This window comes from Strix aluco, chromosome 10 (assembly GCF_031877795.1).
Source record: "Strix aluco isolate bStrAlu1 chromosome 10, bStrAlu1.hap1, whole genome shotgun sequence".
Taxonomy (NCBI): Eukaryota; Metazoa; Chordata; class Aves; order Strigiformes; family Strigidae; genus Strix; species Strix aluco.
Window position 1 is genome coordinate 13,970,521 of NC_133940.1, and position 26,127 is coordinate 13,996,647.

General features: G+C 44.5%; 1 protein-coding gene across 1 annotated transcript in view; it reads right to left on the reverse strand.

Moving 5' to 3' along the window:
- TRPC5 (transient receptor potential cation channel subfamily C member 5) overlaps window positions 1–24,993 on the reverse strand; it is a 98,486-nt gene extending 73,493 nt beyond the window's left edge. Inside the window, exon 1 of the mRNA XM_074834982.1 lies at window positions 24,849–24,993. The gene's annotated coding sequence lies outside the window, so the exon portion shown is untranslated. The remainder of the gene's footprint in view (window positions 1–24,848) is intronic.
- Between the last annotated feature and the right edge of the window lie 1,134 nt (window positions 24,994–26,127).

Consider the following 26,127-nt stretch of genomic DNA (forward strand, 5'->3'; position numbering starts at 1 on the left):
ATTATCGAAGATATATATGTTTGATTTGGAAAGGCCAACTCTTTGGTATAATTCTCTTCCGCTGCATAATCAATTGATGAGTCATGACCAACTGCATATGGGTATATATATGTATATACAAACATATCATTACAAAAGATATCGCATATGTAGCATGCTTGGAGATACTGTTGGGCTTAACAAAGTACCTGTTCCTCTCTAAGCAATCAGTGGTCCTAACTAAAATTTAGGAATCAAACTCAGTTCTCAGTCTTCTGACTTTAGGATGCTCAATCATGTCAGTCCAGGCTGCCTAATGCTAGAGGATGGAAATCTTGGCACAGCTGAATTCTCTACTAGATGAATAAGCTCTCTCTGCTGGACACAGCCTTACTGAGAGCCTGTATGACTCTGTAGCACAAACTTGCCCACAAAGTAAAGAGCATTGCAAAATTTACCACTTTCCATTCCATTCCATGGGCAAAGCACTTGGCTTGACCTTGCCTCCTCAAGCAGAGGAGCACAGCTACAGACGTAATTCAAAGGAAAATAACAAATCTTGACACTCCACCACATACGCTTAAACCCATGGGGAGAGCCTAAAAGCCAGCATGTTACAGATGTGAATCATGTTGTCTTGGTGAGGAGCTGAAGGGCTCTCCCATGCTCTAGTGATGACTAGAGCAGAAGAACCCAGAGAGAAGAACACAATGAAACTGGCCTTGGTGTTAGGCTGAGCTCTACCGGCCTGAAACATCCCATGAGTTTCACAGAGGGGTTTGTAGATGCAAGGCTCCACCTCGCCATATCTCTGCAGAATCAAAGCCAGCTAGCTGGTAGCCAAGGCTGGTGTTCAGGATGGAAAAGGAAGGTTTAATTTTGGAGAGATGGAAAGTTCCATGATAACTATACCCATCTGCAGATGTAAGTAAGGAAAATTTGCAGGAAAAGACTTTTGCATTTGTTGTATCTAACTGCTGTAGTTGGAAACAAAACTGACAAGTTTGCCAGCACACAAGCCCTTCTTCATATCTGGATTGACCTGACCATAGAGAATAACTCATATCATAAACCTAACCATTTAAAAAGATGAGACATTTCACACTGCTTGCTCTCCTCTTCAAGCCAGCTATGAATTTTTTTCTGTTCTTGCTAGGTTTCTCTATTGAACCTACCGCTTCAGCACTTGAGTCTTTCATAGCTCTGGGGACAGGAGCAGACCATTGCTTCACAGGAACAAGATGTTCTCAAAGGGCCTTTTTCCATGGAGCTGCAGAGATGGGCTACCACTGATTCACTGCTACCAATGATCACCTGTAGCAAGCCAGAAAAGTTATTATTCTCTCTTTTGCCCCCAGTGGTTCTCTGTCCTCCATCTCCCACCTGCTGAGCTTGATGTTCTCTTCAGCAGAACTGTATTTCAAAAAGGTGTTGTCCAGACATTTACGTTTTGTACATCCGTGACTTAAATAAGTTAGTTTCTCCTCAATGGGAAACTTCTTAATTGTGTATTTTAGCTGTATTTTAAAATACACACTGTAACAACATTTCAGTAGATACACAGTCACTACATTTTGTGGGCAGGCTGCTTAATTAATCCAACTGAGTAAAGCCCTGAGTTTTAACAGGGTAACAGGGGAAAACAATTCTCTGGGAGACTCTGCTTTGCCACGGTGGAAAAAGATTTGTAGTCGCCTGGCTCAGCTCAGCGTATTTGCTACCTACTCCTCCATCACACATGACTCTTAAGGCCTCTTGCCTGAACAGGATGTGCTAGTGTCATTTAAGGGTGAAAGTCACCAAGGAAACAGTATTAAGAAACACCTAGTTTGTGTTATAACCTTCATTAGCTTCATTAATTTCTGTTTAGTTGCACAGAAGAAATTGCAGCATTTCATATTAATCTGGACAAGCCCTAGATGTGTGAGCTTAAACCAGAATCTGTTACAGCCTGTGACCAAGCTGGTATGAGGCTGCTCAGCCTTATACTCTGCAAGTGAACTCAAACAAAAAACAGTACCCTTTCTTGGGAAATGACAGCAAAAGCTAATACCAAGCTTGCCTGAATTTATCAAACAGAAATTCATTCCACGCACACATGTATAGTGTTTGCATTCCAGGGAAGTTGCTGATACGTTTGACTTCAGACTGCTTTCTCCGGCCTCTGGACAATAATAACCAGGACATCTCTACTCCTTGCTGTTGTGATTCGCACACAGCCTAAGCAGCCATGCAGAACGTGGGCCAACAGTCAACCCTGGGTTCAGGGCGAGCCACATCTGTGTCTATCTCCAGATCTGCCAGCATGGTCTTTGCAGGGTTTAGGTAGCCCAGATTTGGTTTCATCTCTCCTGAATGCAACACACAGCTTCCAGCATGTCTTAATGGAAAGGATGACAGAAAAAACGTCTGGTGCAGAGCCAATTACAAAGCTCCCATTTGGGAGGCAGAGGGAGGGGGTAGTATTGACCCATCCCTGGAGTATTTCAGAATTACCTCAACAAAAATCACTCTGGGCTACTAAAATGACTTCCTGGTGATGCAATGACTGCAGCACATGCTTTTAGCTACTATTACAATGAAGCATTTACAGTGTGTAATTCTCCCACTTCTTTCCACACAGCTATCACATAGGTGTGAATAAATAAAAATGTACCATTCTGAGGAGTTTAAAAAAAAGCGCCCTGGAATATATTCACAGTGTGTATCTTTGAAAATGCAGACAGAACAGAAAGCTTATTTTGTCTGTCTGACGTCATTGCTCTGAGCCCTACTCTTTTGAGATGGGCTATCTACTCATTTTTCACCATCTAACAACAAAAAAGAGATGTCAACTACACTGAGAAATACTGTCAAGCAAGCCACCCTGTTGTCTTATCTGCTAATGCAGCACTAATGTGGCATGGCATCATTATCATCTCTCTGCTCTATGTCCACTGTTTTTGCGCCTGCTGTTTGTAATCTCTAGCTGCTGTATTTTATTGAAGAGATTTTTTTTGCCTGTTCCCACTCTCGCTCAACAAGCGTTGTAATCATTTCTTCAATCAACAAGTTAATCTGTGAACATTGTCTCTAGGAGAGCTGATGACCTGCCTCAGCCTGGCTGAAAGTGCAAGTAAACTACCCAGTCGCAAAAGGAAAATACAAGATTACGGCACAGTTGCTGAGATGAGGAAAGGGCAGTTGCAGCAAGCAATAACTAACAGTGACAGTTGTTTAGGCTCTGTTTCTTGTCTCAGGAATGGTTGGATTTATTCATGGTTATCAGTTACCATTTCTGAACAAGCTCTGCTGGAACTGTTTTCACTGGCACCTGTGTAAAAATACAGCCAAGACCCAGCGTATGCAGCAGCCATCACCTGCAGGCTGCTACGCTGACAGTGTCCAGGGTTACTGTGCAAGAGTGACTCCAGCTCTGGCTCCATTTTAGTTTTGTTCCTAATTTTGTCATTCAAACCAGACTGGAGGTTCTTGGAAAGAAGAGTAAAAATCATGTGCTCAATTCCCACGTAACTGTCTCCCAATTGCAAAGAAAGGCTGTTTTAGACAATACTATGTTCACCTGCAGCACCTTTTGGAGATGAAAAAGTGCAAGACCCATGAATACTGCTTCCCTGAGTTAATTTCCAAACTATGGTAAATATGGAGCAATTAAAAGCCAAATTCCCTGCGGCTACTGAACACAGGGGACAGGAACACAAGGAATCTGTGCCCCAAGGGCAGCGAGCACAGCACTTGCATTTCACAGTCATTTGCACAAATGGAACCAAAAAGAGAGCTCCCGATGGGCAAGGAGCAGCTGCCCTGCTCCTGTGAGGGTACTAGTGCCTGGCAGCGACACTTGTGTGCCTGAGCTCTGTGGAAAGGGAACAAGCTTTCAGACATCTCTCCTTTCTAAAACCTTCACAGGAGAAAGAATGATTTCTTAGGGGCTTCCAGACAGAGGAAGAAAATTCTGAAAAATCCAAATATTTGAAGTACTTAGAGCAGGTGACTGATTTGAATGCAGCACACCTCAGCATGGGGGGATTACCTCTCCTTCACTAGCACCAGTTGATGCAGGGCGCAGTCCCCTCTGCTGTGCAGCTTCCCCACCATGTTGGACCCCGGCTGGTTCAGGCACACCTCGCCAGCAAATTCTGTAGTCTGAACCACCCAGATGGTTGTAGGGCTGAGAAGGCAAAACATTTCTACAAGCAAAAGGTCTTGCTGAATGTAACGTTTTAAAATGATGGAGATTAAGTGTTACAGACTGCAATGGTAGTGCAATCACAGTTTCTGTTGGTCATGGTTTTGCACAAGTTGGGCCTGGTCCTAGCATCCTTCACTGCCACGTCTGCTGAGACAGTCCCTTGACAAAATGACTGCCTCAGCTGTGCAGTAAAGCAGGGTATTTTATGGGGAGGTAGAAATGCAGAAAAAAGAAAAGAGAAATCTTCATAGAAAGTGGGAGGGAGATTCCCTTGAAAATGATAATAAACAGAATAGTCTGCAGATAAAATAAAGAAGCCAAATCCTAGTTCTTTAAGATAGTTCAGGAAAGAGCCTAGAACTGCAAACTGGACAGTTTTTGAAGACCCACAGAAAGGCTAGAGGAGATAAAAAAACATTAATTCAAAATGGAAAAATGTTGTTCTCTAAAAAATTAAGCATGTGAATCTAAAAGACACAAAAAAAATGCTACACAGACATAAAGCAGTATGGAAGAGGAGTAATACTGTTATACTGCTTGTAAGTAAAGAAACACATAGGACACAGATATTTGCTTCTATTAATGTCCTAATAAGGTTCCTGAATAATATCTCCAGTCTAAAACTTGCTTATTCAACTACCAGATCATTCTTACAAAATCAGAGACTTGGGTCAGAGATTTGTAGGAGTAACCATGTTATTTCTTAATCTTTGCAAACTTACATTGTGCCCTTTGGCTACCAAGAAGAGTAACACTCATCTCTTACGTGGCTTTTCAGCCACATATCTAAAAGTACTTTTTAAAGGACAGACAACATTCATCCTCTCATTGTATGGACAGGAAATCCACAGCAAACAGAAGTGAAGTGACTTGCTTCATCTGTTCATGATAGCAAGTGATAATTGGCCAAATTTGCCCAGAAATACACATATGTATATATGTATAGCTTAATATGTGTAACAGATCCTTTGGTGTCTACTGAGACAAGCACAATGCCAGAGCTATCTGCAGTCAGAATGCCTCCAGGGAAGCTGAGTCACTGAGCCCCTTTAGAGGGATGTGAAATGCCCTTCCCCTGCCCTATTGTTGCCTTCTGTATGGAGAGAACCAAGCAGGAGCTTTGCCTCTGCCTACACCTGCTCCTCACCTTACAGGCAGCCACTGTGGTTAACAGCAATACTGCAGTCTCTCTCCCTTGGGCTCACATGATCTTGCAGTGGAAGCCTTCTGGCACCCTTTTCCACTCTGACGGCAATGACTTCCCTCTCCTGGGGCCCACGCCCTGACGGGGGACAATAGTTCTGTCCCATGAAAGGTTGCACAAGAAGTAATGATAAAAAAAATGGAAATGTCCCACCTTACAAGGGAAACACCTTATTTTAAATATTCCACAGGGCTACTGTGTCACATGCTGAAAATTCTGCAGGATGTTATCTTGGAAGTCCTTGGTCTTCCTAAGGGGAACTTCTCACATGGGCATAAGATGCTTTTTTCTTCCTCCCCAAGTTCTTGTCTGCAGTATAGCTTAATGTTGCTGCTTTATTTTTGTATTTTCTTTTTTCGAGATGCTATTCTAAAATTTTCTCCCATTTTCTTTTGGATTTAATTTTGCAGTTTGCTTCCCTGTTCAGTTAAGTGTTCATTCAAGATATGTCGGCTTTCAAGAGACATCTGAGGTGAGGCTCGTCAGTTTTTCTTCAGAAGAGATTTATTTTGTATGCTCTCAGTTTTAGGCTCAGCTACAGTATAACTGCAGGGGGTTCATGTTTAAATTGAGATGTATTCCTCTGGCTGCAGGAGTGGGCCTATGCAAAGGAAATGCACAAATCCATAAATAAGGCTTGGCACGATTTCACTGCTCTACTTAATGCCGACATTTGCAAGCTCTGTTTTCCAAAACCTCTTGCTTCCAAATTCCTGCACCTGCTAATTTGTTAATTCTGTTTTCAGTGAGTTTAGACTTGTGTATTCTTAATTATGCTAATGAAGAATAAACTATTTAAAATACTAATGTTTTGCAAACTTTAAAAAGAAAACAGTTAACAAATACCTTGCCCCTGGGTCTGTCTTCACTGTTGGATTCACAGACCGATTCAGGGCATTACTTCTTCTCCCCCAGGTTCTCTTGAGAGGACGACCTGTCCTTCCTTTCTCCCTTCTCCTCCCTCTCAGGTCTCTTCTAACACAGCTTAACTTTCCCCTTTCCTGTCTGATTTCTGCTGAGAGGAAGATCTTGCAGGTTAATGAAAATCACCCCTGAAGTGGTAATTACCACAGCTGTCTTTACTAGTTTTCTTTTCCTCTCCTTATAGGGATCTCCCATCCCCTCCTAGGCTCTGTAAAGGCTCTTTGCTTCTGCTCTCATCCAACTAGCCCTTCTAACTGGTGTCTGGAGTTACTGGGATGCCACAGACCTCTGCCCCCCTCCTGTCCTTTGGGCATCTCTCAGATATTTCTGCCAGGCAGGAGAGTTATACTTCTGGCAAAGGAATGAGGCATGAGACAATGTGTGGACCCTACAAGGCAGTAGCTGTGGCCTCTCCTCCCCACGCACCTGCAATTTTAATGCACTGCTCTTCTACTTTCCCTGAATATCGCTTTGCAGAATTGGTTTATGTTTTCCTGGCTTCTATATAAAATGTAGGTCAGATCATGGTAGACATACATCAAAATTGTGATTTACTGCACATGAAAGGAATAATGAGCACTGAACCTACAAAGAAGAAAGGTGACTAATTGCTTAATTTACTCAAACAACATCTACGTGCAAAAAGTCTTTGCTCTTGGCTTCCTGAGGTTTCTTCCTATATGTGTGTTCCTGATGCACCTTTAGCTGTGCTTTTTATGCACCTGTCTTTCCTGGATGTCTATGCAGAGCTGATAAATCGCAGATATACAACATGTAGGATATCGTTCTCACCATCTCCCTGACAAGATAGCATTGTTTCTTACAGTACAGATGGCTTACAAGATACTGATCTCTGCCAATGGAGCAGCAATGCACTATCTGTAAAGTGACTCTGAAAGGAACTGTTTTGGCATTAAGATTGAGATTGAGGATAAACCACACCACGCAGTCAGGGCTGAGCAGGCCTCAGGAAGGTCATGTAAGTGGTATCACTCTTAACAGTGTATCATGGAGTTGTTTTACCCCAGGAGAGCAATTTTCCCTAGGGTTGTGTGCTCTCCATAACTGTTCACAGTCTGCACGACTAGACTACACTAGATTACAGTCATGCCATGCTTGTCACTTCCTTGGGAGTCTAGCCACATTTGCTGGGGTTTATTTTCAGCCCTGAGCTTTGGGAGTTCAATAATTACATGAGAATGTGTTCTTCTGGAAAAAAAAAAGTTTCTAGCCTCTAGGGTGTGAAGTAAAGAGTGTGAGTCACTGAGTGAACTTCATTGATTCAGAAACCAAGAGAGAAAGTGTCCCAAATTCTCTAGGTTTAAAAATCTCATTAACTTTAAACCAAAGTTTGCAGATCTGAGGTGGCAGAGAGGGGAGGAATGGGGCTTTGGAGCCCATGGACTCAGCAGTAGTACAGCTGCTTGATTTGGGCATGCCAAACCTTCCCTCCAGGCCATGGCACCACCTTCTCTGTAAGCCCTTTCCTGGCTGGAAAAAAACCCAGCATGGTCCATGCAGCAAGGCGTGTCTGTGCTCTGCTCTGGTACCAGGCAGGTCAGGGTAACGGTGGCCTTTTGTACACTGACTCACGCCTGCACACTTTAAGGATTGCCTGCTCTGCTATTTATAAACTGAAAGGGTGTTATCACTCAGTCAACACAGTGCAGAAGCATCACTGGGTATTCTCCATGAAGAGTTTTATAAGGCCATTAAATCATGCCAGCTAGATATCATACACCCTTGCTCACATGTAGCGTGAGAGGATCCCTTTGACTCAATCAGATAAAACAGCCACCAATTTAACACCACTTTTGGCAGAAAAGAAATGAATTTCTATACGTGCTTACTTACAGCCAAGGCCTGCTGAAGCTTCTCTACTCCAAGACACCTCTATTACTGCCATGCAGAGCTTAAAATCAGCTGAGAAAATATGTTACACACTAGACAACTTTATTTAAGCACAGTCATAACTGTGGCTATAGACTGAAATGCAAACAGCATGTATATTACCAGACAGGCACTATTTTCAAATTTCTCTCCTTCTTCTTTAAAGCCCTGGGCCTAAGTGCCCTCCTCCTGCAAATCTTTGCTTAATAGCACCTCTGGTTAGGGTTCCCTGCAGAATAGAAAGTATCATCACCCCCATTTTCTAAGAAAAGCAGGAGACACTACCAACTTTCAACAGGAAGCCTAGGGCCTGCAAAGAACCCCATTCCACTCCAGGCTCACACCTCAACCACTGACTGATGGCTGAACTATGTATGGAAGACTGTAGAGGAGAGTAAGGCTTCAAGGTAGCACAGCTGTTTGCCCTACTGATGATTTCAGTAGAACAAGGCACTGCAGCAGCAGATGTACAGTGATGATGGACTGCTAGCCTCTTCTGACAGGCACTGTTCTCTCAAATCCTCATTTTCTTTCACCTTCCTGTTGCTTTTTTTCCTCTTGATTTCTGATCTGAAAGCTTCCATCTATGATGGCTGTGAAGAAAATCTGAAAATGTGGGGATCTGATGCTTAGATCAGGAGTTAGCAGAGGGCCTGGGAAAGGAACAAAAGGCTCAGGGAGGTTTGAACAGTCCTATCCATCTCTCAGTGAGGGGCTAATTCTGGGGCATGATTGTCAAGGTATCAATGCTGATTGCAATTCCAGTCCTTATACAAGAACAGAGATGGAAAGTCACCAGTTTGCATTATTTATCCTTCCTACCTCCGTGCCTGGGTGATGTTTGAAGACACTATCACCTATTCTGCCCCACCTAAAAGGGGCTGCATGAACAAAATTTGTACAGGAAGCAAACAGAAAGGGAGCTATGCTCAGGGTGTTCATTGAAACACAGAAAACACAGACAGAGAATTTAAATAACTATGCAAACTGCTGGCTGGACCATTGCAGATGTCAGACATCACTCAGATGCGGTTTCACCTGACATATGCTATTTTAATGAGTAGAGACTGGAGAGGTACTTCTACCTCTTGCTTGCTCGGTCTGTCCCCAGTCCTGGACTCTGAATTACCTCCTACTGTGAACACAGTGTTCACGATGTAATCCTCCCTTCTGAGAGTTATTTCCAGAGGAGCAGGTCTTTTGACATTGACTAGAGAAATGAGTATCAAGCTAAGATCCCCACTGTCTAGCTACCTGAGGCTTAGCTTTCTGCAAACCTTCAAAGCTGTCAGGAGGGCTGGGAACGGCCTCTGGGATGACTGAAGAAACAGCATAACCACATCAGCCGAGTTTCTCACAGATCATCAGGTCTACAGCAAAACAAGCAGAATTAATGTGTGGGAAATGAGATTAGTCCCCAGCTCTGCTCTGACTTTGGCTTCTCATGTCAGTTGTGTGAAGGGTCTGGTGGTTCCCACCAGAATCGGGTCTGTCTGTTATAAAGTATACTCCATCAAATGTGGCAAAATAAAGGGTGTGTAAAATCCTTGAGGTGCTGAGAGCTTCTATGGGATTGAAAAGAAATCAGGATTCTGGCTGGGAGTTTTAGCAGCAGCATTTGATCTATCTGACAGCCACGTCCCAGTGACACAGCAAACTGGGGATTTTTCCACTGCCTTTCTGCTGCACCTTTGAGAAAGTAGTTTTTCAGGTATGCACTTCTCTTTGCTTCTCTCATTTGGTTTCAGAGTATATTACATCACTGGTGGCTACAAGTAAAGACACACAATAGGCCCTGGTCTTAGTTGCTGTAACAGGAATGTATTCTGTTTCTAGAATTCATTTTTTGCCTTCCTCCTAGCTTCAATAACTTTCTCTCACTGCACAGCTCTCATTTTCAAGATACTGTCAGCACTGTTCTTTCCAGACATACAACGCAGATAAAGTGTCTGGTTAAAAAACAGATCCAAAAGGCTAAACCCAGCTTGTATAACAAACAATTGGCAAAGATATTAAATGAAGTCCTGGGGATTTTTTTCACTTACACTTTCAATGGGCATGGGCATAATGACCATGTACAGTTCTATAATTTCAAGCTCTACGGTTAGTTTTACACATTTTTTTGTTCATCTAATTAGCTGTTAGCATTCTTGAACACTGTCCATTAAATTTTATTACCCACAATCAAGTTTTCATAACAAAATAGCAAAAATGACTGCAAAAAAAAGTATCCATTGAAGACTTGATACGTTACATGCATCATTGCAAGAGAAAATTGGGACTTTCCTCAAATTCTGAGCTGTTTCTAGATGGACTACATGATTGATTAAAATACTGAGCCTGATTTTGCTTGGGGGTACATTGTCACAAATGTAAAATTAATTCTTTGACTCTTTAGAATAACCCTGCATCCCTACCAGCTTAATTACATACAGGATTTAATTTGGCTTCACTGAAAGTATTCAGGTCCAAAATTTTCTCAAGACCTCATTTTTCAGGTCCCTTTCTATAACTATAATAAAGAATGGTTTTGTATTTAGTATTTGTATTTAGTAGCTAGTTTCAGCTAGCACATGCATGAAAAAATAAATAAAACAATGGATTTTTTACACTGATGAACTAAGGCCAAATTCTTCTCAATGTACTGAGGTTGTTTCCTAGGCCCTGTGTTCTGAAGTGCCACAATGGACCAGAAGTATCTTTCTGTTTAATGTTACAGTACTTGTAGCCTAGCTATCTTTCCTCAGCTTCTTCAGTCCCTGTTTTTTTAAGGTTTTCATCCCCTGCCCACCAAATACCTTTGCACAGCACAGCTCTCAAGTAGGAAGCTAGATTCAGTGCCAGCTTTCCTGTGCCCTCCAGCACTCTGAGGAGTCCTTGCATTCTCTTTTTTAGCTGGATTTTGCTGTCAGTGAAGACCTCTTTTCAATTTTGTCTAAAATGCATTAGGCCAGTTGCTTGCTATTTGCTTTCTTGCTTGCATACCTTTGGCCCAGTCAGTCTGGCTTCTTCTTTCCAGAGCTATTTTCAGAGCTACATTTCAAGTCCATCTTTACTGATTTCTGATCAAAACACAGTAGTGTAGATCTTACTACCAGCAAGCACCTCTGACAACCACAAATACTGTTCTCCTGCTCCAGAAGAGCAGCTTGCAGAAGCTGTGCCGAACAGCCACATACATGTTCTCCAGCTTTCATACAGATATAAGCAAGCACGGAAAACTGTAGGGCATCAGCCACACCCACAAAGGGTTCCCTGATTTTACATAGCTGCAAAGTTAGCTATTCACCTGTTTGGCTCTATGTGAGCACAAGCACTACCTTTCTCCCCACAATGATGCTGCTGTTGTTGCTCATCCTATAGTTCCCAAGGCAAGAACTCATCCACTCATTTGTCAGCCTTTCTCCTTGCAAGAGGGGTATTTCAGTTGGAGTGAGAATTGGTGCATCTCTTAAATGTCTCAGTTCAATCCTATGCATTCAGGAATTTCTCCTGTCTCCTACAAGACACATTCAAAGTCTACTGCAATTAATTGACTCCATGTCAGTTTAGTGGATGAATCCAAGCACTTTTGTGTTTGTTAGAAATTAGTTACTTGAACACACAGATTGGGTTTTTTCCCCCCACTGGTTGCCTCTGTATTTCCATGGGGAGGATGACTGATGAAGGGGAGGAGGGCTATAAGCCCTGGGCTCTACACATATTATTATGGCGACCACAGCTCTTCCCTCTGCCCTTCTTTTGCTCCAAGCTCTACCTTAAAATAATTAAAGGTACTTCTTGCTGCTGACCCGACTGACCCTGGCACGCTATTATGCATCACACCCTGCACTAGCTGTGTTACTATCGTTCTCTTTGACCCCAGTGATGCCTGCTCGTCTCCTGCCCATACACGCTTGCAATGGGAAGGGAAGCACTACAGTCCTTGTACCTTTCCCCAAGGCCAAGTCTTGAGGCTCCAAGTGGCATTTATTCAGAGTATGCAGTTTGGAGGAATTCCAACTGCAGATGCTTTTCTGCCTCAAGTCCTTCTTATTCCTCCTAGTTCTCTGGATTTTCTTTCATCCCCGAGGTGTCACAGAACAGTCCACCCTCACTCAGTCATGGATGACTTATTTTCCTTGGCAAAATCAAAATGTTTTGCTAAGGGTATATTCTGGGCCTTGAAATAGTTTTTTTTTTCTGTGAAGATTATTGCCCAGTTTCCCTTTATTTGTGCTCTGAGTTTTCTGTGGTGCTTTTAATGACAGCAGCACTCAAGCTCACTTTGAATGTGCTAGGTCAGGTAAAGTAGTGTCCCACTTGGTTAGTGAGACACCCTCTGAAGCCAGCAAGCCTGCTCAACATACCATGCTAATACTAACACCAGTCCCAAACCTCTGCTGACTTAGCCAAGATACCATGCATCACCTTCAAGGGGAGCTACAGGAGTGAGGGGTCTGGGTAAAAGAAGCTAGACTCCTCCAAGAATTCCCCTCTATTTCAGGTGAGCTACTGGGTCTCCTTGTAAATCCTTAGCAGGATAGTCCAGGCTGTTACAGAGTGACTATTGCCTGGTGTCTGGCTATACTGGTTCCACAAATGTTACTTGGCTGACATTTCAGGTTGAAAAAGTCAAATGCTCTGCATATGTTTCCCAAATTTCATTCTGGACTTCAACTTTCTATAAAAGAAAATGAGGGACAGTGATAGCTCTAGGGATACTGCATTCCTGCCAAGGATCCTACAGTTCAAGCTGCTCCAAAACAAGCTCCAACACTGCACCAGATAATGCCACAGATAGTGAGTGGAAAGCTGGCAGGAAATATTCAGTGTACCTCAAGTATGCCCACCTTAAAGCCTGAAAAAGGCGAAACCACTCAAACAAACAAACACCATCCCTCCTTGGGGAAAAAAACAAGATTGCCCACTTTGGTTTGTGTAGTATTTGACAAGAACTATGCTCCCAAAGCCACTGAGTCAGCCAGCCTCCTAAATCTGTTATTGACAATGAAGCTGTTTGTTTGTCATCTCGAGGCTGAACAGGAATGACATTTCTGTTGCAGTGCAGTAAAAGGTTAGCACTTGCATAAGCTGATAAATGTGAAGTCAAGGTGACTCTATGTATTACATTAGCATAGGACTGCAAATCCTTAGGGCACACAGAGAAGTCTAAGTAAGCAATATAAGCAACTACACCATTACAACTGAAAACATCTCAGGGAAAATCCTCCCTTTACACATGTAAAATGCGGGACAAAATCCCATAGTGTGTTTGCAGTCTGCTAGGCTCAGGGCAAAGACAGAACAAACCAGTGCTAATGTACAAGGGATGAATACTGCCTATTAACATGGGAGATACCTTTCCCATGATATTATTACTTTCCATTAAGTTAAACAAAAAGACCCAAGTTCTGGAAACAGTGTCTCATTGTAACACCTGCATGATTAGATGAATAAATCTGTTTTAATTAAATGCCTTTTTTATAGTAGGCTGTAACAAAATATTGTGAGAAAGTGGGAAGCTGATAGCTGGCTTTGAGATTTCAAGTAACCTTCTCCTAATTAAGTCTGTATATATTTATATGACATCTTAGTGCAAGAAAATACTTAAGAGTTCTCATTTCTTTTAACTTCCTTTTCTATTTTCCCTTCTAATGTTAGTTACTAATTTACTATGCTCTTCCTTCACATTACTTCAGCCAAAGCAGAGCAGATTTGTTTCAAATGGACCTTGCGCACTCTAAATTTCCTTCTACTTACGCAGATTCACTTGTCTTGCTGACTTCAGTGACAGAATTCCTAGTTGCACAGGTAAAACTGAAACACGAAGCCACTATTCTGGACTCCTTCCTGCTTCATTACACTGGGCTGATGCCATTGAGTAGACTCACCAAATTAAAACTCTGCTCTAACTCAGCAGGGAAGGTACTGCAAAGCTTTGGTACCACATCAAAGTATCTCCATGCTTTGCTTCTCATTTCATGTACCACCAAGGTAGTCTATCACATGCTGTTATTGAACTTCTTCAGTTCTTAGCCCCAAAGCGTGCTATGTTTTGAGTTAGTCTATTGTCACTCTCACTTTTGAGCTACATCTTCCCTACTCAGCACCCCCAAAAAAAGCAAGAGAAGACAACAAGTGCCAATTTAGGAGTATGTCTCTGTCCATATGTCACCAGTGCTTTGCTGGGCTTGGATGTGTGCAGCAGGGGAGCTTTAGGACCAAATAAAAGCACAAATTTGCAGGACCATCTCCTGGCACCTTATCTATCTGCATGCAAAAACGGGGTGTCTTAGTAAGATGAAAGGTTGGAGGGTGCTCTGCAAAGACTGTACTGACATTATCCAGGAGCGTAAAGACAATGGTCAGGTCATGGTATGTTCCTGGGCTGTAACAAATACAAACAGGATTTTTTATTGAAATAATCACATGCGGTTGGGTTCTAGTATTTCCTATGGGCTAAATCTATGTTTTTCTGCCCCATAAGGTCTCCCCAGCTGCCCAGACATGAAAGGCACCATCAGCAGCGCTACAAACACATAGTGGGCTGGTCTAATGCAGATGACTGGGTTTTCACCGGGAACAGTTCATTACTTTGTAGTATTCACCAGACTCGGGCACTCATGCAAAATGCAGTCATTCTCCAAACCTCTATGAAAACAGAGATGGTCAAACTAAAAAACCTTTTGGTATTCAAACACCCCTCTGTGTCTCCAGCATCCCTACTGCACAGAGGTGGTCCATCTAGGCTAGAAAAATTCTGCAGTCTGAGAAGGTTGTTTCCAGCATTCGTTTTTCAGGTGTGAGAGGTTCTGTTTAGGACTAACGATGCTCTTGGTAATGATAATTGATCCATATGGATTCAACAGAAGTGCTGGATAAAAAACCAGTTGATCAGGCCTCTGGATCCAAACCAAGATAAAAAAATAGTGAATTTAAATGAGAAAAGAGTAGATCTAGTTATGTGTTGGTTAATTTGGAAACAAACCAGTACTTTTGAATAGCATCAGTTATCCATGATATTTATAAACGATGTTTGCTATAAAAGACTTTACTTCTACTGAAGACAAGACCTGCCCATATTCTTCACTTTTCATATTTGCAGATTAGAATTCAGTCCTTTACCCCTGTTTTGGGCTGACCTTAGCAGCAATAAGATTGACATCTACGTAATGGAGAAAAAAGACTGCCCCACAGCTTGATCCATTCCCCACCATCCAGCAAGACAGGCAAAGAATCAACCTACATGCTGCTTCTACAAACTTCTACAGGAGCTTCTTCTGCGAGCTCTCTCGCTTGGATCCTCCATCTAAGAGTGTTTCATAATTATTCCATAAATATCCTACTTTATGTTCGCAACTGCCAGTCCCATTTTAGCACTGGACATGTTCAATATTGAGTTTAAACTGGTCATAACAACACAATGTGTCCGTCTGCAACTGCATCACTGCTAATGGCCTCTTTGTGGGAAGTGGGCTGGGCTTTGTGCCCCCCTGTCTGAAGTCTAAATTCTTTATGACTTGATTCCCCATTTAGTACTCACAAAGGTGTATTGTATATGTTGGAGCTATAAAAGATGATTAAAACAGGAATCCATCCATCACAAAATCTACACAGCATGTTGGTATCCCTCATGTAACCACATTATTAGTTGCACACTGTTCTTTTGCTTCTGAATTAATAAACTGAACTCAGTGACAGCTTTGTGTGCTGTGGCATCAAGGAAGCAGAAGACCTGGCTTTGACTTTTTGATCTTGCATGATCATGAGTATGCTGCTGTGTTTCTCTTTCCTTGTCTGTAAAATGGGTGACGATGCTGCTAATCTATCCTAACTCCATGTTAAGAGGCTCAATCCATAAAGCCGATTTAAACAGCAACTGCAATATGGGCACAGTATTAATACCATTTAACATACTTCAGATTTTCCAGAAATGAACGAGAACTAAAAGCCTAATTCAATTTCTTTCGAAACTCTGCATTCTCTTCATAACACTTCAACATTTAAGCATAGGAACACGCCACAGACCAGGCCTCACTGCTGTGTGATTGCACACTGCTGTATGCCTCAGCGTGTACCCACTCATGCATGGTTATCACTTGAAAAGGGAGGAAACGCCATGCTGTCATGTGTACAACAGCACTCAGCCTGCCAGTACTACTGGAGGGCATTTGAACAGAGAAGGTTCTCAAGCTCAAGCATCAGTGTCTGGATCAAGGAGAGCCACATCCTGTGGCTGCCCAGATTTTCCCACAGGCCTCACAGAAAGTGAGAGACCAGTCTACAAGCCATTGCTGGCAAAAATGTGTTTGGCCAAACATCCAGGAATACCAGAGCCATTTGTAGAACCTGGATCAGGTTCTGAAATGTCTGTAAACAACAACAAAATCCATCTAACAATGTAGCTGCTGTGAATAATCTGACAGCAGCGGAGATTTGACAGGTGTTTGTGGTCTTATTGCAGTTCAAATGTAGGAACAATCAAGCACAGGATCCTCTCACAGCACCGCAGTCTCGGTGCTGCAAGTTTGGTGGCTAAAGGACTTCAGCCAAGCAGAATAACCAGATTAAAGGACTCTAAAAGAGCACTGCCATGAAAGGGGCTACGTAGCAGGACTGCAGGAAACACATCTCTCTGACCCCGTCTGGAGCAACTCTTTAATTCCCTTCACCTCAGCCTGTCACAGTGCAAAACAATGCACTCTGCTTTTATCCAGCTATTTGTAACTCCATGCTTACCAAGGGCTGAGCCTGAAAACAAGCCCAAACTCCTGGGCTGAGTCAGCCCCCATTCTGGGAAGGACAGAAAGATGCTTCTGAAGAGGTCACCTTCACAAGTCACCTGCCCCGCCAGTGAAGGCAGGTGTCCCTGCTCCACATACACACCTCCGGTCACTGAGGAGAAGCTCTGCATGCAGAAGCAGGAAAAAAAGAAAGGCTCTGATCCTAAAAAAGTGAACACACAAAACAGCCCTGAACCAGCCTGCTCTGCATAGGTCAGTGCCACAGGGGAGGGAGCTTTGTTTCCAGTTGATTTTTGTAAGAAAAGAATTAATCCAAACGCGCGTGGGAAGGTCATGGCAGCAACCCTGCTCCTTCATGACACCCCAAATACTTCACCCTGAATTCTGGTGCCATCAGCTATTGGGCCTTAGAAAAGAATGCAAATAAGCCATTCAGAGGACAGTGAGAACATCTGAAATAAAACATCGTTCTTCAAGCCCAGATCCAAAGTGCAGTGAAGTCAGTGGGAATTTTTCCATTACACACTGCTGCTTCTGTGCTCACTCACAGGTCCAGAGGGTCCCTTCAGATGTCATCAGCAATTCAACCCATGGCCAGCCCCAGGACTGGTGAAAGAGGACAGGCCAATTAGAGCCACATTTTCCTTCAGACAGGCAAGAATTGGGAATTCTGAGAATTGAGCTTAGCCTTGGACTGGAAATGTCTCTGAGCAGGGACCAAACAGAGCTAATAGCTCTGACAAATCTGATCTTTCTTCCATACAAGAAAGACCAAACAGACTTTGGGCCAGGCCACCCTTGTGTTGGCAGCCTGAATCCCATCCTTTCCTTTCCTCTCCAGAGCCCTCTGCTGATTTAACTACCAGGCTCTTGACTTCTCAAGATGCTCCATTTTGCATAAAAACTTACAAACTTTTGGGGCTTGGTGACTGTTATGTTGGTAGGCTGGAATGGCATTTTGGGTATCTGTAAGGTTTTTGTAGGAAAAACGCCTCATTTTCTGTTTTGTTCCATTCATGCATACATTCAAATCTTTGGCAAAATCAAAAGACAACCCAGAAAGATCTGCTAGTATTTGTGCTACCTGACCCACTCCATAGATGCATGGCCAGTGCAGGTGAACTATTTTTGACTGGAGATTCATCGGAAACCCTCAGATAAAAAGCTAGAAGACTTCTAAAACACCTCTTTCTTTCACCCATTGCGGCATCCTGCATATATCACTTTCATCCAAGCCACTCTTCAACTTCTTTCTTTTCCCAAACTATTTCAGTCAACCAGGGGTTCATGTGCCTTCTGTGGACAGCAATGGGTTTATTTTTGGGAGGGGTGTCTACCCTCACTAATTACATTTTGTGCCAATAGCTAATGTGATGGCTTGTTGACTGCTGATATTCATACCCATGTCTTTGACAGGCAAGGCGCCCACTCACCAGCTGCTCAGCCTGTTTGATTAGGTTACAGACAGGGTGCAGGGAAAACTGCAGGAGACAATGTGGAAGTGAAGCCATTTTGTGTGTGTGCACAGGCGCGCGTGCTTGCAGGACCATAACATATCACTCCTCGACACCAACTCTTTGTGTAATCTTAGTACAGTGCACACCAGCATCAACCCCTGTATATGGTGAAAAAGTAAGGAGAGCTGGAAAGATATAATTTCAAACTTGGCGTGATTTCAAGATCAATAGAAACCCACAGACAAATGTCAGAACATTTGCCCTAACACTCCATAAACACAGAGCTCCAGGCTTAAACAAAGATGCACATTTTAAGGCAGACACTTATTTTAGACCTTGAGTCTGAGAAGCCTGAAGCCCTTCTCCCAGCTATAGAGCACACCCCTGGTCTGGGTTCAGTTTGTGCCCCTTATATCTAGGGCACAGAGCAGGGGACTCGGTGTCTGTCAGGATCAGTGACGTGGTCATGTTGTATCTATCTTCTGTCGTACACCCCTCTGATAGCGGGAGCTGGCAATGGGGTGTCAGCCAGGACCTCATGGGAGCTGCTCTCCCTGTCGAGGAACCAGGAGGCTGGTGAAGAACAGGGCTGCTGGCTGGGCAGCTCTGTTCTCTCCAGCAACCCCTGTGGAGCCACTGGGCACAGCCAGCTCCAGATACGGCCCTCATGGACTTTCCCAAGAGGGAGGTTAGTCTTTGTCTTCTTGCTGAAGAAACAGGATATTGCTGGAAAAGCAAACTTACAAAGACTTTTAGGATTCTTCAGAGACTCAGTCTGCTCTTCCCAAATGAGGATCCCCTGATGGTGTTATACAGGAAAGAAAGATCTGGGTAAAGGATTGTCACTATAGCCTTACATATACTGCAGGGACTTCACATCTTTTGTTTGAACATTCTCTGTGCTCTCCTGTCCTCTTCCCTACATCAGGTGTTACTTCCTTTGCCAACGTAACCTCTCGTCTCCTGTTAAAAAAATCCCTCTCTCGCAGCAGATGCTTCTCTTTGAAATAGTCTTCCTAGCTGTATCTTGGGGATCCATCTCACCCTTGTCCATTTTTTCAGTGACCATGTCCCTGCATCTAACCTGGCCTCCCAAGAGGAGGGTGAAGAGTCAGTGATGAGGCGCTGACATCCTAGGAATCTTTATTTCTCTTGTTACCATTAGTAACAATTTTAGGGCATTAGGGCAATTTTATAAACCTGGAAGTCTTTCCACCTGGAAACTTTCAAATACCCCAATACACATAATACAGATATTTCCATTAACTGCAGCTCCGGGCTAAGTAAGAGATCAGCACCTCCATTTCATAATGTGGCACAAACCAGAACGAATAGGACACAAAGACTGAATGAGAGAGTGGAATTATTTCATCTTCTTGTCCCAGTCAGTGCCCTGAGCCCCAAATGGCTTCATCCTCACACACTGCTTTGCCAGTAAGGCTTCACACAATGAAATTCTTGCAGCTTCCTATGTTAATCCATTAACACCTGTGTGAGCAGGCTGAAATCTCTACTGTGGTTATCATTCTGTAACCAAAATGCCCAATAAACACTATTCCATAAGATTTGTTCTTCCCTCTGTATTTTACTGAGAAGAAAGTGAATTGCTGTTTCAGCAAGCTATGTGTGGGGAGAGCACAGGAAGAGATTAGACCCATGGTCCTTCTATCCCAGGATGTTATCTCTGGTGATGGGCAGCAGTCTGTGTCCACTGCATTTACAGTGACTGTTCCCTTCTGCACTCTCCCTGCCTCTGGCAATTCATAAAGAGCCAGAGGTTACATCCAGACCATCGTGCTTCCTATCCACTCTCTGTTCGTTGTGAACTCATCTCATCTTTTTCAACCTGCTTATGCTTTTGCCCTCCACAGCATCCTGTGGTAATGAGCATTACAATTTAATTAACAGACATGATAGGAAACACATCTGACTCTATTCAGGTGCTTAAATCAGTCTTTCCCAAACAGTGAATCAGATTCCTCTCTAAGGATGCAAAAGAGATGCAGGACACATGAAGGGGGCCAGGAAATTGCTTCAATTCTCACTGGAACATGTTCATTGCACATGAAGAGGGAGAGAGACTGAGAGAAGGGAATAAGAACAAAGTAGCTTCCTGGCTTGAATCCAGAGATTGAGCTGAGAATAAATAATAATACGTGTCTAACAATCTAACAGAAACACCCATAATTCCTATTTGCAAAAATTATCCTGCTGCCTAAGTCAAGTCTCTTATCATGGCTGCTCTGACCAACATTATATAAAACCTGATGTACTCTAAAGAAAATTAAAAAATGGAGAAATGACGACTGAGGTCTATCTGCTATTCATACACATAGGGAAATATACCTTGTCTCTCCAGTTCCTTCCCTTCACAGCCATCATCTCATAGAAAACACTGCAAGGATGCCATACCTATGGCCATGCTTCACTCTAAAGACTCCTCATTGCTTTCCAAGACAGGAAATCTCAGGAAGAGCCCAGGTTTTATGTTGAACAACTTCACAAAACAACACAGCATCCTCTCTTTACCATGACGGTAAAAGTGGCCAAAACAGGAGGCAGGTTAGCCATCATGGAGGCAGAGCTCTGGGGAACTGATCCTTGTGCAGCAGAAGGGTACGAGTCCCAGCTCTCCTCATTTCAGCCCTGGATGCCAGCACATTTCTTGCTTCCCCAAGAGTAAACTTAACCTAACTTACCCTGAAAACACACTGAAGCGTAATAGCTCAGACAGCTGAAAGGGATAAAAATTCTGCCCCAGCTTTCTGGTGACTGCAGTCTCCCACACACAGAGACAGCTCCATCCTCCTATGCCTTTTAACTGCACTGGGACTGGCAAGATGCTCTGTTGCAGTGATTTGTGCTGACTGGTCGTCTCCCTTGGCAGGAAATACAAATGAGAATAGCCCTTGCCTTGCTCTGATTTTGTGCTAGAGAATCACCTAGCTAAGAAGAAACCTACAGTTGTTTCAAAGCCACTGACTTGCTCTGGTACTCCTTAACCTGAACCACAAGCTGGGTCTGGAATCCTTCTGCAGTTAGTCATACCAACACCACACTGCTAGCCAGGATTTTGGGTTCAGAAACCTCCAGGAATCTCTGGCTAGCTCATATTTTTCCCCAATTGGACATTGTAGAGACCACCAATCAGTCACTGGCAGCATCCTGCCTCTCTGAGACAGGCAGTATACCTGGTTCCCAGGTCTCATAGTGGGCCATTTAAATGTGCCCAAATGTAGCTTTCGAGATGAGCCTGCTCACCTTTGTACCAGACCTAGCAGGTGGAAAACTCTGCTTGCTTGTAATACTTGCATTTAGGCACTCACTTCATACAGGTTCCTCTCATTACCAAAGGTAAAAGACTCTGGCAAATACAGTCCTGAGTTTTTGATGGCTGAATCCTGCTGAACTTGGTGATCCCTGCTGATCATGTCATTATAAATGTCTCATCCTTGAGGTTGGCTTTTCTCTGTTCTCTCATGTTTTCCTTTCTCTCTCTCTAGCCAGAAATGATTTACATGTTTGTTTACTCTGAGCTACATTCATCTGAGTCACTCAGCAACCCTCTACCCACAATCATATTACAGCAAATTTTGAATTGGAGTCTCAGTGAGTGAATATTATGTTACTGTGAACATGAGAACAGGAGGCTAAATTCTGGGCCATATTCTGCCACTGGGTTTCAAGAAGAACTACAAATATACCAAATATGTCAAGAAGAACTACAAATCAACAGCATCATAATCCCCTGTGTTCTACATTACTTCATAAAGAAGGAGCAACTCCAGGCAAAGGAATTACTCTATATTTACACCAGTGTAACAATTAGTAGGATTTGGCTCATTTCATACAAATTATACTACTGTACTTGTAGGAATAATCTTTTCTGTTTCAAACTAATTTTAGCCACCCTTGAGTGGTGATTATCGAGCTCTTCCATCTGTTGTAGGAAAAAAAATTATTTGCACATAGCTTTTGTGAATTTTTTCCTCTTAGGTACGTTTTCAAGAACTATATCTCTCAAAAACCAACATAATCATATTATTAGCAAGACTCATAACTCAGCTGACAGTACCTTGTCTATTAAATCCACAACATGAAAAGACCTCAGAACTGCGATTCTAAGAATTTTTTTAATGTTGCCTGAAAATAAATCTTTGCAAAAAGCAAGCTAATCAAAGAATTTTGTATCTTGCATTACCTCAAATGCGATTCTGAGAAGCTATTGAGATTCTACCAAAGCAGAAGGTGGTTAAGAAAAATAACCATGCCTTTTAAAAAATGTATTACAAAACCAATGACATTTCAATATGCTAGAATGAAAGCAATGCACATCAAAATATAAAGACTTTTCCCAAAATCCCAGTAATAAAACTAAGGAATTCTGTTAATGTTCTATGTACTTGCATGATAAATTAAAGCTGATCAGAGGTTAGTCCCAAACTCAAGTCATTTTCCATCTAGTTTCTTTTCATAGCTTTAAAAAAAAAAAAAAAAAAAAAAAAAAGCCAGGACCTGGACCTTTTTCTTTATTTTTAATGCTAGAAATGTGCCCTGTAGCAGTATCTGAGACATAGTTCTTGCCTAGGAAGACTTGCTCCTAACTGGCAGCATATTGATCATTGCTAAATCTCGGAGTAACAGTACAACCAGATGGAACAGCAAAGCCATACCACAGAGACCAGTGGACTCACAGTGGGTCAGTTTGATGTAATCGTCAGGGTAAGCTCTTTCATGTCTTCATCTACCACTTACAGGTTAAAGAGTCTAGGACTGAAGTGTTTCTCCAGCTGATAATTACTGCCAAGTTACATGCAGAGAAAGTGGGGGTAAATATTCATGGACAGAACAAAGAGTGACACATCTGATAACACCCAAATGTGGGTTGTTTTTTTTTTTTTCTTTTCTTGAGAAATGACACTAGATTTCTTTACAGGGGAGTATTACTCAAGAAAATAGTTTCTTTAGTCTGCTTTGGAGCTGTCTGAAAAGACATTTGGCTGCAGTTTCAATAAACTGCCTAAAGATACCGCTTTAACTTCTGAAAAGCATTTTTAAAACAGCAATATAGTAATTTGCATTTACACAGTACCTCCCTGGCTGAAAAGTGTTTTCAAGGGCTTCTGAGAAGCTTCACACAGCCCTGAGAAGCAGTAACACCGGATAAGCCATATTTTATGGAGAAGGCAGGCAACACCGAAGAAGACTGAGAGACTTGCCCAGGATCAGGCAGGATGTCCACAGAACAGAAGTAAATAACCCTCCTCAGTTCTTCTCCCATGGGGACATGCACACACACGGAGGCACTGTAACCACATGACCATCCTCTTCCCAAAAATCTTTCCTTCCATCACTTCTTGCATTCTGCATAGGGCGCCGCATTACATAAGCTTGCTTGCAAGGAGGTGCACCTGACACAAAACTTGGGGGTTACATCTGACCAGCAGGAAGATTAATTATTTTTTATAATAGAGTGGAAAAGTTAAGAGGAAGTGATCAAACGGACTGGAAGTTCAAAGCAACTCCCTTGCAGCAGCAGTGAGGATGTAAGACTTCATACATGACTGTTCAACCATGTTACCTAGAGCATGTAGAATTTAATGGAAGACTTGCACATTACCATATTCATAACCATGACTAACAAATCTGTTGTCAATGCCACCAAAAATATCACACAAGCAGAAGGTTTTTATACCAAAGAGACCATTGAAGTCACGGCTCCATAGTAAACAAATGAACTTACGAAGAGTCTTGAAAATCATCCCTGACTTTTTTTTTAGGCTGCGGAATTTGGTAAACTATAAACTGCAAGATGCCCGATAGTTTGTGGACCGAGGGGATGATAAATGAGGCATTTCTTCTGCGAGCATCACAGCAGAGAACACCCCCTCCGAGATTAGTGTTACCTTTCCCATTTTGAGGGCTCGTGGGTCAGCGAGACGACTCACAGCCAGGTCAAAAGGATGCCCTAATTAATAACAACTTACGTTTGTATTTAACCCGTACATGTGAGGAAGCAGGTGGCTGACGGGGTAGCGCTGTCATTTAGCGCAAAGACAGCTAAAATTCAGCACCGTCCCTTAGGCTGAACGTCCCGGCGGTGCCGGGAACTCCCGCGGGGAAGCGCGGCCCCGCCGCCCGGCCCGGCCCTGCTGCACCGCGGCCGCTCGGGGGCTGGCAACTTCAGCGGGAGAACCCCTCCAAGCCGGGGGGGGGGGGTGTGTGTGTGGGGGGGGGGGTGATGAAAAGGAGCGGCCCCTGTCACACGCGGCGGGTGTGCGGCACCCGAGGACGCGGGGCGAGGGGAGTATTTAACAGCCGCGGCTCCAAGTTCGGGAAGCGCCGAGAGGGGACGGAGGGGGGGCTCTCAGCCCCGTCCTCCTGCCAGGCCCCGCGGCCGAGGGGCCGCTCCCCGCGCAAGGTGCGCGCCCGCCAGCCGCCCCGTCCCCCCTCTCCCGCGCCGGGGGGCCGCTCACCTCCGCGCCGCTCCGTCAGGCTCTACATGCCGGGGTGCCCGCGGACCCGGGGCGCCGGGCCGCGCCGCTCATTTGTAATCCGCTCCGCGCCGAGCGCCGCGGGGGGCGGGAGCCCCCATGCCGCCCCGCCCGCGCTGCCCAGCCGGTGCCCGAGGCGGGCGGGCGCTACGCTGCTGCCGGCGGCGCGGAGCCGCGGGGCCGCCGGCAGGCAGGGCAGGGCGGGCGCGGCATCGCGCTCCTCGCCCCGGCAGCGGGCAGGCGCCGGGCAGGGCTGCGACCCCGTCCAAAAAAGCCGGGTGCCCGCGGTGCTCCCTGCCGCCCCCGCCGCCTCCGACCGCCCCTCGGCGGCTGCCGGGCCCGAGCCGAAGCGGAGCGTCGCGCCCAGGCACACGCAGCGCCCCTCGCACTCCCTCACAGGCACACGCCGCCCCTCACCCGCACGGATACACCCTCCCCTCACACACTCACACGGGTACAGCCGCCCCTCGCACACACACGCAGACACACACATACACCCTCCCCTCACACACTCACACGGATGCAGCCGCCCCTCACACACTCACACACACATCCTCCCCTCACACACGTACCGCCTCCTCTCTCACACACAGACATACACAATACAGACTCCCCTTACACACCCACAAACACACCCCCCCACACTCACAAACACACACAGACTCCCCTCACACACACACCCACCCACCCTCACCCCACCCACACCCCCAACACACACCCCCACACACAGCCGCCCCCCCACACACACATTCACCCACACACACCCACCCCCCTACACACCCCCATATCCACCCACACGCCCACAAACGCACCCTCACACCCCCACATCCACACCCACATCCACACAACCCCCCACCCCTCCACCCCCACGGTCCCTCACACCCCTCAGGGCCTGGCCTGGGCACAACACTGGGCCACCACCGGCTGAGCCTGAAGCGGGGAGGCTGAGGGGTGTCCCTCTGTCCCGGCTGCTCCTGGGGCAGTGAGAGCCCTTGGAGTGACGAGCTGCTGTGGGTGGTCTGGCACCTCAGGCACCCCAGCTTGGGGCCCCGGCGTGGGGCAAAGCTAAAGGCCTGCCTTGGCCGCATCCAGCCAGATTTCCTGCCAGGCCATTAGTACCCATCAGCACACCGTCGAGGGGTACCCAGTTCAGTGACCAGCTCTCGACTTGAACTTTCCAGCCACCTCAGGGCTCTGAGTTCCTCTCTCCTCTTTGTTTCCCAGACTCTTTGACACACGGGTGTCTAAATCTACTAGATAA